General features: G+C 24.1%; 1 protein-coding gene across 2 annotated transcripts in view; it reads left to right on the forward strand.

Annotated features, from left to right (window-relative positions):
- Positions 1 to 4,397: 4,397 nt before the first annotated feature.
- LOC122857264 (titin) overlaps positions 4,398 to 15,690 on the forward strand; it is a 28,994-nt gene continuing 17,701 nt past the window's right edge. For both annotated transcript variants that reach the window (XM_044159343.1, XM_044159344.1), the window contains exon 1: positions 4,398 to 5,159. The gene's annotated coding sequence lies outside the window, so the exon portion shown is untranslated. The remainder of the gene's footprint in view (positions 5,160 to 15,690) is intronic.

A 15,690-nucleotide genomic window follows, 5' to 3' on the forward strand; every position in this document is an offset into this window, starting at 1 on the left:
CAAGTTCAAATACTGTACCAACGTATAGTGTATATAAACTCTTAGTGTACAAGTGTATAAGTATATATGGATGTATACAAGGGGGAGGTTTTAACAGCTTCATCTCCCGTACCTTCACCTAGCAACGCTATTGATTTCCAGCTTCCTTCCCTTCTTATATATTGCTTTGCAACCTTAAACATGTTTTGCTGAATAAAACACATCTTTTTTTTTTTTTTATTTCTTTATATATTTTTTAATTCCACAAGTGGTCAATTATTATGCAGGTATTTCTATTAATACACACAATCATCACTATTTATTTTATTTTAAATTATTATTTGAGATTGATGATCGATGATAATTCTATTATTATACTCGAGTATATCAAATAATTATATGACAATACATAATATTAAAAAAAAGATTATATACTTTTAAAGATTAAATTATAATTAAAAATTTATCCAAGATGGTATAGATAATAATTATCGTATCAATAATATATAATAATAAATAAAAATAAATAAACATTTCATACAATATTTGAAAGATTAATATGAAAAAAAAAAATTAAATTTGAAATAATAATAACATTGTGTCATTACAATAAAATGACTAATTAATAAATTTTTAAATTAATTAATTTTGAATTTATCAAAGATATATGATTAAAGTAAATTTTAAATAAATAAATAAATTTTTAAATGAAATATTTATTTATTTATCGTATGATATACTGTTGTCATAATTTTTTAAAAATTCAAAATAATCATTAAATCATTATGTCAATATGTTACTATGCTTTTATTATTTTTATAATGATTTATTTTAATTTTTAAATAACTTATTATTTCTATACTAATACATGCTTCATGATGTTTTCCTTTTTTTCGGGGCGGGGAAATTATTTATCAGGATATTTTATTTGATCGAAACAATTGTGTTCAAAATATTTTTAGCATGATAACGTATCAAATATAGTAAATTAAATTGTTTACTATCTAAACAAGTATCTAAATTTCAATATATTGTTTTTATCAAAAAAAAAAAAAAAAAACTCTTTGTTTTTTCATAGATATACAACTATATATTTATAAATGATTTTTTTTATTTGCACTGATTCTGAGATTCAATAAACCGCGACGTTCATAATTTCAAGTTTTTACCGCCTAACTCGACCGAATGGCACGCGCAGTGTATATTCAGATAACTAAATTTATTATTATCATTATTTTCAAAATAAAATAATTTATTTTTTATTCATTTTTAAATTGATATATACTTGAGGCTGTATTCTAAACCACCGTGAGATTCCCCGGGGCGGGGCTGATGGTGTTATTATTTTTAAAAATTTTTTTTTATTATTTTCCATGCATAATATGGTGATTTTCAAGTGCAATTTACATCTTCAAATAAAAAAAAAAGGCGTATACTATATACCTCTGACACAAAACGGTAGTGTGCCGGTTTGCATATTATTTCCGGGTTAACTTGTGTGTATGTATGCGTTGTGAGTTATCGATTAAACAATAATAATATCTGATAAAAAAGAAAAGAAAAAAAAACATCTTAAAATTACCTCAGTTCATCGCAAGTTATAGAAGTGAAATATTGTGTCACTGTAATTTATAAAATTACATATTCAATAATTTATAATAAACAACAAACAAAACAATTAAAAAAAAAAAATGATAATGCCAATAAATAAATAGTGAAATAGTATTCATAAAAATATAAAATATATATTAATAAAATTAATAAATAACTTGTTAATAATATAATAATAAAAAAATCAGTGCAAAAAAAAAGTTTATAGGACCTTGATAATGATAAAATATAAAAAATAAAAATAAAAAAATGACGTAATATTATAAAACAAGAATGATATGCATCATTGCCAAGGTGATGAATGAAAAATAAGTTGTAGGAATGAGAAGTCAAGTGTATAGAAGTTGGTGAAAGTGCGACCGATTCGTGGTAGCAGAAACACACCTGAAATTGAGAGTTATTTTCATCGTTAAACACTACTTCTTGCCTTTCACCTTTCTCCTTAATATCATTTATATTATTTATTTCTATCTTTATTTTTTTTCTATTAATCTACTTTTATTTAACTGACAATTTTATGGGTCTTCATGTACATCAAAAACATCAACGATTTACAACATAATATTCAGGTCAAGTTCAATGTCTACCCATACTTCTGGTTATATCACTAGCATAAAATTAATTTAAACTTTTTTTTTTTATTTTATAATAATTTTTTAACAATCAATTTAATAAACATTATTATTTTTTAATATTTTTTTTATATTCGTTTAGGTATTTATAGATATATACCGCATATTTTAAATAATAATTATTTTTATTTTATTATCACTTGAGTACTAAAATTATGCAAGAGCCATTTCACTTCATCCGCATACATTCAACGTATAACCAACAGTATATATATACCATCAACATGTGTGTCGATGAGAAATTTTTCATTTTAGTATTATGTACACTGTTATGTGTGGTATCCTTAGCTCCTGTCGATTATGTCAGTGTCAATGGCACCAAGAGAAAACACCTCTACTTTGTTCCTTCTTTTCTTATACACATAAATTTTTATTTTTTTTAAATGTGTGAACACCTTGCTTTCTATGTCCTCGAATAAGTTCGCTGAACCGAAATTTTTTAATTTTTATTTAATTTTTAACATATAATTTATTGAACTTTTATTTGTTTTTATTTTTTCAAATTATATTAAAATTTTCATTTTTAAATGTATTTTGAATTATTCACCGATTTTTTATCATCCTTGTTTTTATAATATTTGTTTATCATTTTTAATAAAAAACAACAACATTTTAAAATTCAGTAATATGTAATACATGATCCCGGAAATTTTTTATATATTTATTTTTTTCATGGTGAGGTAAAAATTATCATAATTATTGATTGAGATATGCGTGATGAAAATTATTAATGTACTTAAGCTTTTGATTTTTTTAATTTTGTTTTTCGATGAAAAACAAAATGTTTATATTTATTTTTATGTCAAATGGTATTTACCTGAGATGATGTAATGATTTTTAAAAAAAATTTTATGTGTGTTTGAGTAAAATAATAATTCGGGATATTTGTCAAGGTTATTTTATGAGGCAAATGGACCACACAAATCCCTTCTGATTCAACAGTGGTTTATCATTGCAACATGTGTACTTAAAAAATTTATATTTTTTATTATATTGAATGTGTTAACCCACGTTGTAAAATTTGCACGATAATTTATATATTATATATCCGCAATAAATATTTATCTGCCCACATGATTTTTTCTCGGAATGTTTTGATTAAAAATGTTAAATATTATTTCACTGAATCGTGACGTCTTTGGTTTTATCCAATTGAACCATCCCTTTCGTCATCGAGGAGAAGAAAAAAAACATATCTTCATTTGAAAATTTAAATAATGAAAGTTTCAACAGTCCAAATACAGTTCCTTTTTTTTTTTTTCTTTTTCACTCATTTAAACGTAATAAATCCAAGTACAGTTTTGATAATTAATCATCGAAAAACAAAATATGAATTATTAATTTGTTAAAAATTTATTAGTTCATTAAAATTTACTCAAATATATATGATAACAATTCAAGGTAAAAAAAAGAAAAATATTTTAAAAATAAACTGTAAATTTAAAATATATATTATAAATTAATAAAAATTCACATTTTGAAATCACATATATAATTATATTTTTAAAGTTGAATAAATACTTAAATCCGGAAGAATGATAAATAAAAAAATTCATGATCTAGCGCGTGCGTGCAATCAAAGGCAAAAATTGAAATGAAAAACCTGATCATTTTGATAATAGTTTAGCTGCTTGCATCAGAGAGATGCGTACGAAAAAGTACGAAAGTCGAATGATCAGAAGAATAAAGAAAATAAATAGAAAAAGAATTAAGTATATAAAAAAAAAAAAAAATAAAAGCAGCATACATGTGAAGGTAAAAAAAAAAAAAAAAAATTGAGGGGTAGTGAATGAGTAAGAGAGAAAAATTGCAAAAAAAAATTAAAGAAGTAAAGAATTGCAAAGTGGTGGTAGGACCCCATCAAGAAATAAAGAAGATGATACAAGAGAAGAAGATAAAAAGATGTAAAAAAAAAAAAAAATGAGAATGAGAATAAAAAAAAAGTAGAAAGATAGGGTCTCTTCTCGAATAATCATCAAGGTATCTTGCTCTTTTCAGCATCTTGCGAATCAGCCAAGTAAAGATGCTTCGTGGTAAAGAATGAAGATCATGAATCAGGGGGGGAAAAAACTTATATATATATAAATGAAAATAAGAGGGGGAAAAACGCATAGACGTCTACGGGGTCCACAAGGTATTTAAGGTACCGTGAACTGATGGCGCACGAGTAGTTCACTTCTGTTTGGTGCGGCGGCGTGAAATAAATATACCGCTCGCCCTAAGATTTAAAAAAAAGAAAAAAAAAAAGAATAATTTGTTTATTAATTATTTTGGTGCAAGTGACAATTATATATTTAATTGTTTAATAACAATAACTCTGTTGTGTTATTTTTAAAAAAAAAAAAAATCGTGATTAATGAAGATAAATTTTTGAATATAAAGGTGTAATTTTTTTTTAAAGGATTAGATATTTTTTAACTGGGTTTAAAACAACGACCCCACTATTAAATCTCCCACCATAAAGTATAACCCCCCTGTAATACGTGCTGCGCCCTTCTTTGAGTACAGCCTCCCCCGCTTGCGCATCAAACACCGGCATCGCGAACGTTTATTCGTCTCGCGCGCTTCTAACAAGTCTCACTCGATCGCCGGCTTCCGTACCGACGACAACGAGATACAATTTTTTTTTTTTTAAATCTACAAAAACTGCCTCAATATCGAATTTATTTTATAAATTTTATAATTCATTAATAAAGTTATTTATTAATTATCTATATTGTCATACAAAAATAATTGATAATAATTATTTTTTATTTATTAAAATAGAAAAAAAAAAAATAAAAAGAGCTTTTATTATTAATTTGGAATTATTTATTATCTTATTCGAAAATTCTAATCGGTGAATTTTCAAGTGGATTAAGTTTTGCAAGAAAAAAAAAAAAAACAGTAAGCTGCTAAAAATTTCTGAACGTTCATCATCAACTGAGATTTCTTAGGGTAAGTTGATTATTCGAAAAAGAAAATTATTACATTTCGAAAATAAGTGATGGCAAATTATTTTAATATAATTTGTAAATTGTGTGATATTATTTAATTAAAGTGGTTAATTTAATTTAATTTGAATGTGGCACAAAGTGATAGTCAAATTAAATGTGTGAATTTCAAAAAATTTATCTTGTAAATATTTTTAAATTTTATATTTTTCAAACGAGAGTTTAATTGAATTACTGAATAATAGGTCTCAATCAGTATATAAAAAAAAATATTCTCAGGTAACTTGCGTGACGGGCCAAATCAAGTTTTAAAAAAATTTATTTAAAAAATATAATATTACGTATACACATGATTTCGAAATTGGCTATATCCTTTGCGGAATTCCTCATCACTTCAAGGTTAGATAAAAATTTTTTTAAAAGAAGCAACGAAGAAGAAAAAAAAAAAAGAATTTTTAATTTCTCGTTAAAATTCAAAATTGTGATATAAAATTGAAATTAATTTTTTATTAGTCAAAAAGTGATTGAAAAATCAGCAAGTTTGTTAATACTTGCAGCGTGTAAGTCCGGTTCAAGAAAAAAAAAGAATTTCAAATTCAGTTTTTTTTTTTTTTAATTATTAAATAAATATGAAAATTAAAATTGCAAATTTTATCCTCATCACACTCCTTGGAGTATTCCATAAAAGATAATAATTACCGGTTTAAAAATAAATCACAAATAAAATGAAAAAAAAAAAAGCTCAAAGCGCAAAAATAAATTCTAATTACTCTTGTGGTAATTATCGATTTATAATTAAGCAAAGGTATGAGGTCCCATTATAATATGACTGCGAAAAATATTCTTCAGATCATGACGATGGTAAAATAAAATGGATTAACGAACGTCGCAAAATTGCAAAGTCACGCGATCAAAAAAGGCAAAAGGGTTTTTAGAAGAAGAAGAAAAAAAAAAACGTCAAGATATACTTTTTATTATTTCGTTATTATTATTTGATATTTTTCTTGAGTTTGCTGTCGTGTGTTGGCAATGCATATATACACTTTAGAATTGTAAGGATAAAAGAAAGAAAAAAAAAAAGACAGAAAATACGAAGGATCAAAAGCTGGGAGGCAATAGCCGTGGAGAATCAACGGACGTTAAGATCGTGCGGACTCGCAAAAAATGAATTAAATAAAATAAAAAAAATAAATATAATAAAATCATATAAATATTAATAAAATATCAAAACTCATTATATGTAATTCCGGCGGAAATGATTAGAAAAAATTAGCTATTTAAAAATTAACAAATCATCAATTTTATTTAATTTTAATTTTCATAAAAATTAGAAAAATAAATAAATAATAAATATAAATTTTAGCCATTAAAATGGCTATTAAAATATTATATTTTTAAACAATTCGTTCAAATGAAGTTGTACGTATTTGCTTCTACTTTTCAGTAGTTCGTTGAACTTGAATATCAAAAATTTTAATGTAAATTTAATTTCTTATATTTTTAATAAGAATTTTTGTTTTTTTTATGATAGAAAATATGATAATAGTTTAAAATAAATAGGTGCATTTTGTATACGCGTGAGAACGCATGAAAATCTAGATGATTTAGTGTCAAATGCATTTGAAAATTGAGTGCTTTATCAGCCGTGCCCGTCGATGACTGTCTGACTACATACACACGTACTCACTGAAAAAAAAAAAATACAAAAAAGAAGGAAACAGAATGGCATACAGAACGCAGCATGACACGATACGTGCAAGGTATTCACAAAATCGTGGGCGAAATATCGATGCCGTGATTTTAATATCTGCCAACAAAAATTTTTTCTTTTTTTTTTTATAAATCCAGGGCACAATAACTTCAATCAACTTTATGCAAAAAAAAAAAGCTCAATTTTTCCAGTGACATCAGTAATAGAATACAAAATAATATTTAAAATAAATTTGTAATAATTTTAAGTATGTCAAAAGAGCGAGGACATGTGCCGTTTTACTTTAAAAAAAAATGAAAATTTATTTTTTTTCACGAAGGAGAGTATACTTGGACACTTGCTAAAATATATTCATAAAAAATAAGATAAATAAAATTAAACAGTTATATTGACGTGAAATAATAAAGATAAAAAAAAAACGACATTTAAATAAAATAAAAAGGAAAAGCTGGGTTAAAAAATTTACAGTGATTTTTGAGTCAACAAACCAGAATTTCATCGCAGGTTAAAGTCAAGTCAGTAGTTCAACATTTTAAGCATTACCCCAGTTAATATATTTACACAATGACTTAAATAAAATTTTTCATCAATCATAATTATGCCAAAGATAAAAATAATATTTTTAATAAACAAAATGATATTTAATAAAACAACTTGCCAAGTATTACTCAAAATAAAAACTGAAAAAAAAAAGTTATGTGTGCACTTGACCGAGACGTGTATTAAACAAGTAACAGGTTTACCTTGCTATACATATATAAATATTATTATTATATGATTTTTTTTTATTCTTTGAATTTATATTTTTTACCCTGAACTTGAGTTTACTATTATTGCCGCATATCAACCGCATATTTTACTCAATTATTCTAACGAGCGTAAACATATCGTGTGTAAAAATGTTTATTGGTTTTTTCTCAAAAAAAATATATATATTTAATTTAATTTAAAAAATAGATGAAACAGTGAGGTGCATTGTTTTATGGATATTTAATTACGTAATTGATGGTATTTTTAGATGAGGGATGATAAAAAATTCACACGAAGAGTGTAAGTGTATATGATGGATGAAAAAATAAAAAAAAAAAAGAGTTGGAAAAATTCCTTACAGACAAGTTTGTGGTGAAGCATAAATTTTAAAACTGGCGGTTTTGTATATGCTTTGATATACTGAACCAGTGTATATATTTGTCTGTGTCAGATATATTTATAAAATGTATTTGTGTGTGTGTGAAAAAATAATCGGCAACCGGTAACAGGTTGCTGGACCACGAGTGAGTAATGCATATATATCGTCTGAGACTTGCTGAACTGGCCATTCGACGCACGCTTATTTAAAAAAAATATAAAAAATTTTTTTAATAATATTTTATATGTCTATAATGGGTGTGTCTTAAATCAACAAAATTTATACATGTCAATACACAGTGCCTGCACTTATCAGTAAAATTTAAAAAAAATCTAATTTTATTTGATTTTTTTATTTATGAAACATGTAATTTTTTTTTTGTTAAATAATTACATGAACAAAAATAAAATAAACAAAATAAGGATAACAATAATATTATTGCTAAGAAAATAAGTATATACTTTGTTAAATAAATAAAAAAAATTTTTTTAAAAATCATACAACCCATCATGCGGAAGCTAAGAAATTCCACAAAGTACTCAGGTAGTACCGCAATGGTTTAAATAAAAAATTAATTCCCAAGGTACTTTATTTTTATTTTTAAATAATTCATCATATTTGTTTATATTTTTTTTTTTTATAAATCAACAATATCCTTTTTTTGGGCAAAATATTGAATTGTAAATTTTTTTTGATATAATAATTCAAAATATAAACTGTTTAAAAACTTTTTCTTTATCAATTTATAATAAAATCTATAAAATTTAAATTTTTTTATTAATATAATTATTGTCATTAAATAATAACATAATTAAATTTTCACATGAAAAATATAAATTCACATTATTTAAATCAAAAAACTTCTGTTTTTCTCAAGCCACATAATTTATAAAATTTATTATTATTTATTAACATACATTCATTAACCTTTATATATAAACTTGCGTATATTAATATTTATTTAAATTTATCCTTGTACCATATGATTATTTAAATTTTAAATAATATAATTATAATTTTTTTTTATAATCCATTAATATTATTATTATTATCATTTTCAATTACTCGTAATTATCATGAAAAGACACCCAGTAAAATATACTAAAATAAAAAGATAAATAAAAATTTTTTATAAAAAAAATTACCACGAACCCCTACAGGTAATTTATGCAAAAGGATATATAGACGCGACTCTGCGTGTAAAAGGTTGATCTTATGGCCAATGTAAAAAGGTCCTACCTCCTCTTTATTTAACCCTTTTTTTATTATTATTATTATTATTATTTTAAGAATAAAAATAGCTGTTTTTTTTTTTTTTTCATTTTCTATATTTAATTTTATTTTATTCAACGTCGAGTTTCATCGTATCGTGTCCCTGAGGACAGTTATAGGATTGCTATCTACAAATGCTCGAGTCTCTCGCAGCATCATCGATTATCGCTCTTCCGCATGTACATATAATATATATATATATTCACATTTGTATATATGTGTATGGTGCTAGTAAAATCACGAAAGCATTCAATTTCAAAAAATAAATAAAATATATATGCAAGTTCACTTTATCATCGGATTAATGTCCACATAAAAAAAAAATAATAAAACTTTTGTATAAAACGAGTAAACTTATTTCCAAAAAAAAAAAAAAAATAACAATAATAAATATTATATATGATAAAGAGAGTAATTTAATCATTAAATTGATCTTTGATAGTTGCAGTCATAGTTGTTTGTCTTTTATAATGTATAACGGTAAAATTAAAACCACGATTCTTGTATCTGTATTTAAAAAAAAAAATTAAAAAATTCAATTACACGATTTGATAATTAGTCAAACAGTTTGTCGCGTTTGTTTTTATAATAATCGATTACATAAATATGTTATTTTGATGTTTAAATAATTTGTTTATATAGTAGTAAATGTTTATTGAATTTAAATTAATGATACATCAAATGTTTGAGGATGTTTCAATGAAAGATAAATGAAGTGTTTGAAAAAAAAGCAAATTAAAATATGTTTATTATATTGAATACCAAAGTTAGAAAAAAAAATGTATATAAAGCTTTCCCACCGAATATAACGGCATCACCTTGTAGAGATAAAGAGAAGGGAGGGCATCATCATCAGGATACATCGTATAGTTTGCTCATTACACAGAAGATCGTTGGATTATTATAGCAATTAGGAAAAGTAGGGAGGATTATAGGATGTGAAGACTTTGTCTTTTGTATTATTCACTGTGTTTTTATTCATTTTTTTTCTCTATATATTATTCTAAAATTTACCGTTTGCAGTTTGTATAAAAATGATCAATTTAAAAAAATTAAATTTAACATCAAATATCATAAAATTGATTAAATATATTTTTTTTTTCATATTAAATAATATAGTTACATGATTGAAAATAAATTTATATCTTGTATAATAATATTGAAAATTGAAGGAAAAAATATTTACTGATGATCATTCAAGATCAATTGATACAAAGGGTTAAAAAAAAAAAAATAAAACTCATAATCACTGACAGAAAAAAAATATATAAATTAGATAAATATATACTGCTTTTTGTCTGCGAAATTATTAGCTTGATCTCTGAAGCAAAAAAAAAATGAATATAATAACAAGATAACAAGGAAAATTATATTGAAACGCATTTACAAAAAAAAAAAAAAAAAATAGGTAAATTATTTTAAAATTTTATCTCTTGTATTTTGCAATATTCTTGGAAGATATTAGACTTTTGTACGTCATTGGTTGTAAATACCATCAGAAACATAAGTTATTTTATTTTTATATAAATACCAAAGAAGTTTGACGAGAAGAATACTAGCTAAAAGTAAAAAAAAAAAATGATTTTAAAACTTTGGAAATGATAAAAAAAAAAAAAAAAGCCCTTGCTAAAGAGAACAGAGTAAAATGGAAGAAGAAAAAAGCATGATGAGTTTTTGCTTTGATGAAGACCATTTGTGAAGTCCTCCATAATAAGATAGTAAAAAGGAAACAAGCTTGAAAAAAAAAAACAAGACTCCAAGTATAAATATAATAACACAAAAATACAATTCTATATCACCCTAATACTGTTAATTTATTTTTATTAAGTTTTTAATTTATTCATTTTTCTATTACAATGCATCTCACGTGAGTATATAAATTTGTACATGAGTTAAATGAAAAAAAAAAAAATAATTAAAAACAACAAGAAATAAATAATTAAAATATAAATTATAAGGCTTGATTATACACACACGTTTTTATTATCATCGTTATGTTGTTTATTTTATTTTAATTATTTTTTATTATTCTTAATTTCATTATAAATTTTTATATCATTCAAATGTAACTACTTGTTGATGGAGCAATGAAATGGTGTGATAATGAGGCCTAGTAATTCAGCTACACACATGATCAAAAATCAATACATTTAATGTTTTAAAATAACCTCGTGACTTGTAATCATGATAATGAAAAAATAAAAAAAAAAAAAACAAGTATGTAAGATGAGGCAGTGGTACCTCGTGGGGTCCAGGTATATAAGTTGCTGGTGTACAAAACTCTATAAATAAATAGTGAGAGTTCCAAGTAAATAATAAATAAAAAAATAAAAAAAAATCAAGTATGTATATTGTTGAGTACAAACACACATTTGTGTTCATGATTCAATGTATACAAGGGAGGAGAATTTTAAGTATATAAGCAAGTTAGCTAAAGGGGAGAATGGACAAAGATCTGTGAAAAAATAATGTGGACAGTGAACCGGATACAGTGACCAGAAATAAACCACCCAGTTGATACTATTTAAAAATATAAATAAAAAAAATAAAATAAATACTTCATCTTGTAAGCATGTATACTGGTTTTTGTCCTCGGTAAAATAACACCAACAACACAACCAACAACAGCAGCAGTTGCATTTTTTTGATAGGATCTGATTGCCTTAATATCCACACAAGACAACTTGGTACCTATATCTCACCAATGAGTGAGAACAAACACGTTTAAAGGTCCAAAGGTTACCAACATCAACATCTACCCTTCAACTTGATCAAATACAATCTCATTTTTTTATTTTACTCTCTTTATTTTTATATCTATTTATTCAAGAATTCCAAGTAATAATATTTTGTTATTTAAAAAATTCAATTATTTTTTTTTTACAAAGAATAGAATTTAAACAAATGGAAAAAAAAATTTAATTTAAAAAATGCATTTAATCTAACTGCATGTAGTTAGACCAGTTTTTTTTTTTTTTTTTGATACTAAAATACCGTAAGCAATGACAAAAAAAAAATGGATTAAAAAAAATTTTATATAATAAAAATATACTAGATCAATTCCGTGGTTGTCTATAAAGTTAACTTGATTCTGTAACAGGTGTGCCATACTAGTCTCTTGAGATTATAGCCATTGAACTTTTAGCAGAAAAAAAAAACAAGAAATTTATAAAGAAAAAGTTTTTATTATTCTTTATATTTCTTGTTTCTTTTATTCAATTATTTGTTATTTATTTGATGTATAAAGAGATTAATATATATTTAAAAAAAAAAAATTTTTTTGTGGGATTTTACGAGTCTTTGACCTCATGCAGCCTTGAACTTGCAAAGGTGCCTACTATTGTACTTAAAAAACCATTAGCATGTCTCGAATTGAGGCAAAGTATTCCTACGGTCCATTCACCTGATGATCATCATCCCGTGAAATTCATTGTAATTTACAGGTGCCCAAAAACGGTACATTTTTTTTTTTGTGTCTTTTTTTTTTTTGTTTTTTCATCTCTTGACGTCTGTATGCTTGTCGTTGTTTTTTAATATTTTTTTTTGTATATATTCTTTTGGCAGACATGGACATTTTTTTTATTTTTCGACAGGAACACACAAGACACAGATCAAACCATATTTACAGTAAAAAAAAAATTAAATTTAAAGCTTAATTTAGTTTAAAAAATTGTCTGACTAATGTTTCTTTTTTTGCTAAGAAAATTTGAATATAACAAAGATAATTGTTGAGTTTTGAAGATGAGAGAAAATTAAATGATTTTTTTGTAACGCATTTGCAAATATTAGCTTGTTGAATTTTCATTATCATGTGAAAGAAAAGAAGAAATAAAAATATATAAAGAGTATGTGGGTGGAGTCAAAAAGGGAAAGAATAAATATAAAATTCAGGACTCAAGTGACCTTCTTGTTAGCTGCAGGCAAGATAATCCTCAGTACGGAATTAACATTGAGTTCGACGAACGATAGTACAAGACCATGTTACTGGGCAAATGATTTTTCAAAGAAACTGATATTGCAAACATTCAACTTAAATTTTTTTTTATATTTCTCACTTTTTTCAACAAAAAAAAATATATATAACCGTTAACTTTGAATAATAATTAATCCGAACACAGCTGCTTTGCATAACGGCTCATATCCGTTGTATGAGAATTATTATTTCAACTTATGATGACTTAAAGATTAATCATCACATCAATACAACATAATTTATTTATAAAATTATTATCAACCTATATATTTTTAAAACAAATAATTGAAATTAAAAAAACTATCATTTTCACTTTTTAACTTTTAAAATTCTTTTCTTCACAAATAAGTTAATTTTTTTCGACTTTTTTAAAAGTTTAATTTATAAAATCAAAAATAGATTAAAAGATTTGAAAATTTCTCTGTTAAAAAACCTTGAATGATTATAAATTTATGAATTTAAATGTAAAAATTTTATTCAATTTCATATTAATGCAAGTAAAAATTGTGTAGAATGAAAAAATAAATAATAATTTTCATACCTTGTTGGTTACAATGGAATTAAAAAAAGTATTTCTGATGGTTAGTGAATCCGATGGGAAAATGAATTCTTACATTGAGATTGAAATTGAAGATAATACAGTGATTATGAGAGTATGAGTAAGTCACGGTTAATATTATGTAATTCATTCAAATAATTATATTTAAAATTTCATTAAAAAGAAGAAGAAAAAATTTATTTAATATGTATCCAGTATTAGTAATTATTTTTGAATAATATTAACAAAATTAAAACGTCAAAGTTGAGTAGAGATAAGTTGATAGATGTGCAGTATAATAATGTATTTAATCATGGTGTAATAAATTTATATCTCTGACAAGATCAGTGATGTTTTAAATCTATGTTGTTCATATACATAAAGAAACATATTTTAGATACAGATCAGTTTTTAAAAGGCTAAAAAAGACACACATTGTCATCACTATGCTTCCAAATCGTCCAACAACATCAAACAATTAATGTCATATTTAAAAAAGAAAAAAGAATATACTTTTGACAATAAATGCATTTTTCATTAATCATTTTAACACTTATTATTTTAATAATTAATTACTTTTAAAATAAAATCAAAGGAAGTTACTACATCCGGTAATAAAAAATGTAAAAAAAAAATATTATTAGTTGTTAAATAATATTTTTTAAAAATGATTATATTTATAATCACAGTTTAGTTTTTTTTTATTTTTTAATTTATGCAAAAATTAAAATAAGATGATCTTGGTATATCACGTAATTTCTTGACTCAATTTTACATGCAATTTTAAATTTTAAAATGTTTACCTGTTGCACGAAACAACCATCTAACAATTTTATAAAAATATAGGTATATTTATTATTAATATTAAATATATATATGTGAGTTGTGTAGTCACTCAAGTGTAACACACTAGATCATGCAAACAATTTTAAAAATAATAATTAGAGCTCCACATTTTTTTTTTTTTTTATATAAAAAAAATCATTCAAACAGGGTAGTCTTCCATATTTCCTTTCTCCATTAAATTTCATGAAGAAAAAAATATATAAATATCGTTTTTATAACTTGAAAAAAATATATTTTTAATTAAATTTTAAGAAATTATTGTAAAAAATTTATAAATAATATTAAAAATTTTTAATTAAAATATATAAAAAAGTAATTATTATTTTTATTTAAAATTTTATTAAATATATGCGGAAGCTTAATAGAAAAAAAAAAAAAAAAAAAATGATAATAATATGAAACTTGTGCAATGAGATTTTGATGATGATGGGGTTTAGTGTATAGTAAAGAATAAACGGGCGTGCGACCGTCATGAAGACGATGCTCCCGCTAATTGTCATAATTGACCGTGGAAGAATTCCCAGGGTCATATATGTATACCTGTGCTTAAATTATTATTACAACTATTTTTTAAGTAATAAAACATTCAGTAACCACATACACATAAATAAATAAAATTTTTTAAATACAAAATAATAATTTCATTAAAAAATTATTTTTCTTTATCAATTTAGTTGACTTGTTTGTAAATATATATTTATACCAAGTTGACAAGTCAATCAGTCAGAGGTATACTGTGATGTTGATGGAGCGAATGAACACAACTCAGATCGGTTAAAGATATTATACGAAAAGAGACAACATTCACATTCGGTGAATATAAATAACGGGTCTAATTTTATCTTATATCTTTTTTTTTTTTCTAGTATATATTTATTTGATATTGTAAGTTATGTGTTGACATAACATTTCATCTTATACGCATTAATTCTGATGTTCACATGTTGGCACTGATTTAAATTGTAAAATTGAATTAATCGTTTTTTAAAAATCAGTATATAATTGACAGCACGCGTTCCGCACAATCATGTAGCCTTCAATGTCTTTTAAAAATCTCAAGTTGATA

This window comes from Aphidius gifuensis, linkage group LG5 (genome assembly GCF_014905175.1).
Source record: "Aphidius gifuensis isolate YNYX2018 linkage group LG5, ASM1490517v1, whole genome shotgun sequence".
NCBI classification, from domain to species: Eukaryota; Metazoa; Arthropoda; class Insecta; order Hymenoptera; family Braconidae; genus Aphidius; species Aphidius gifuensis.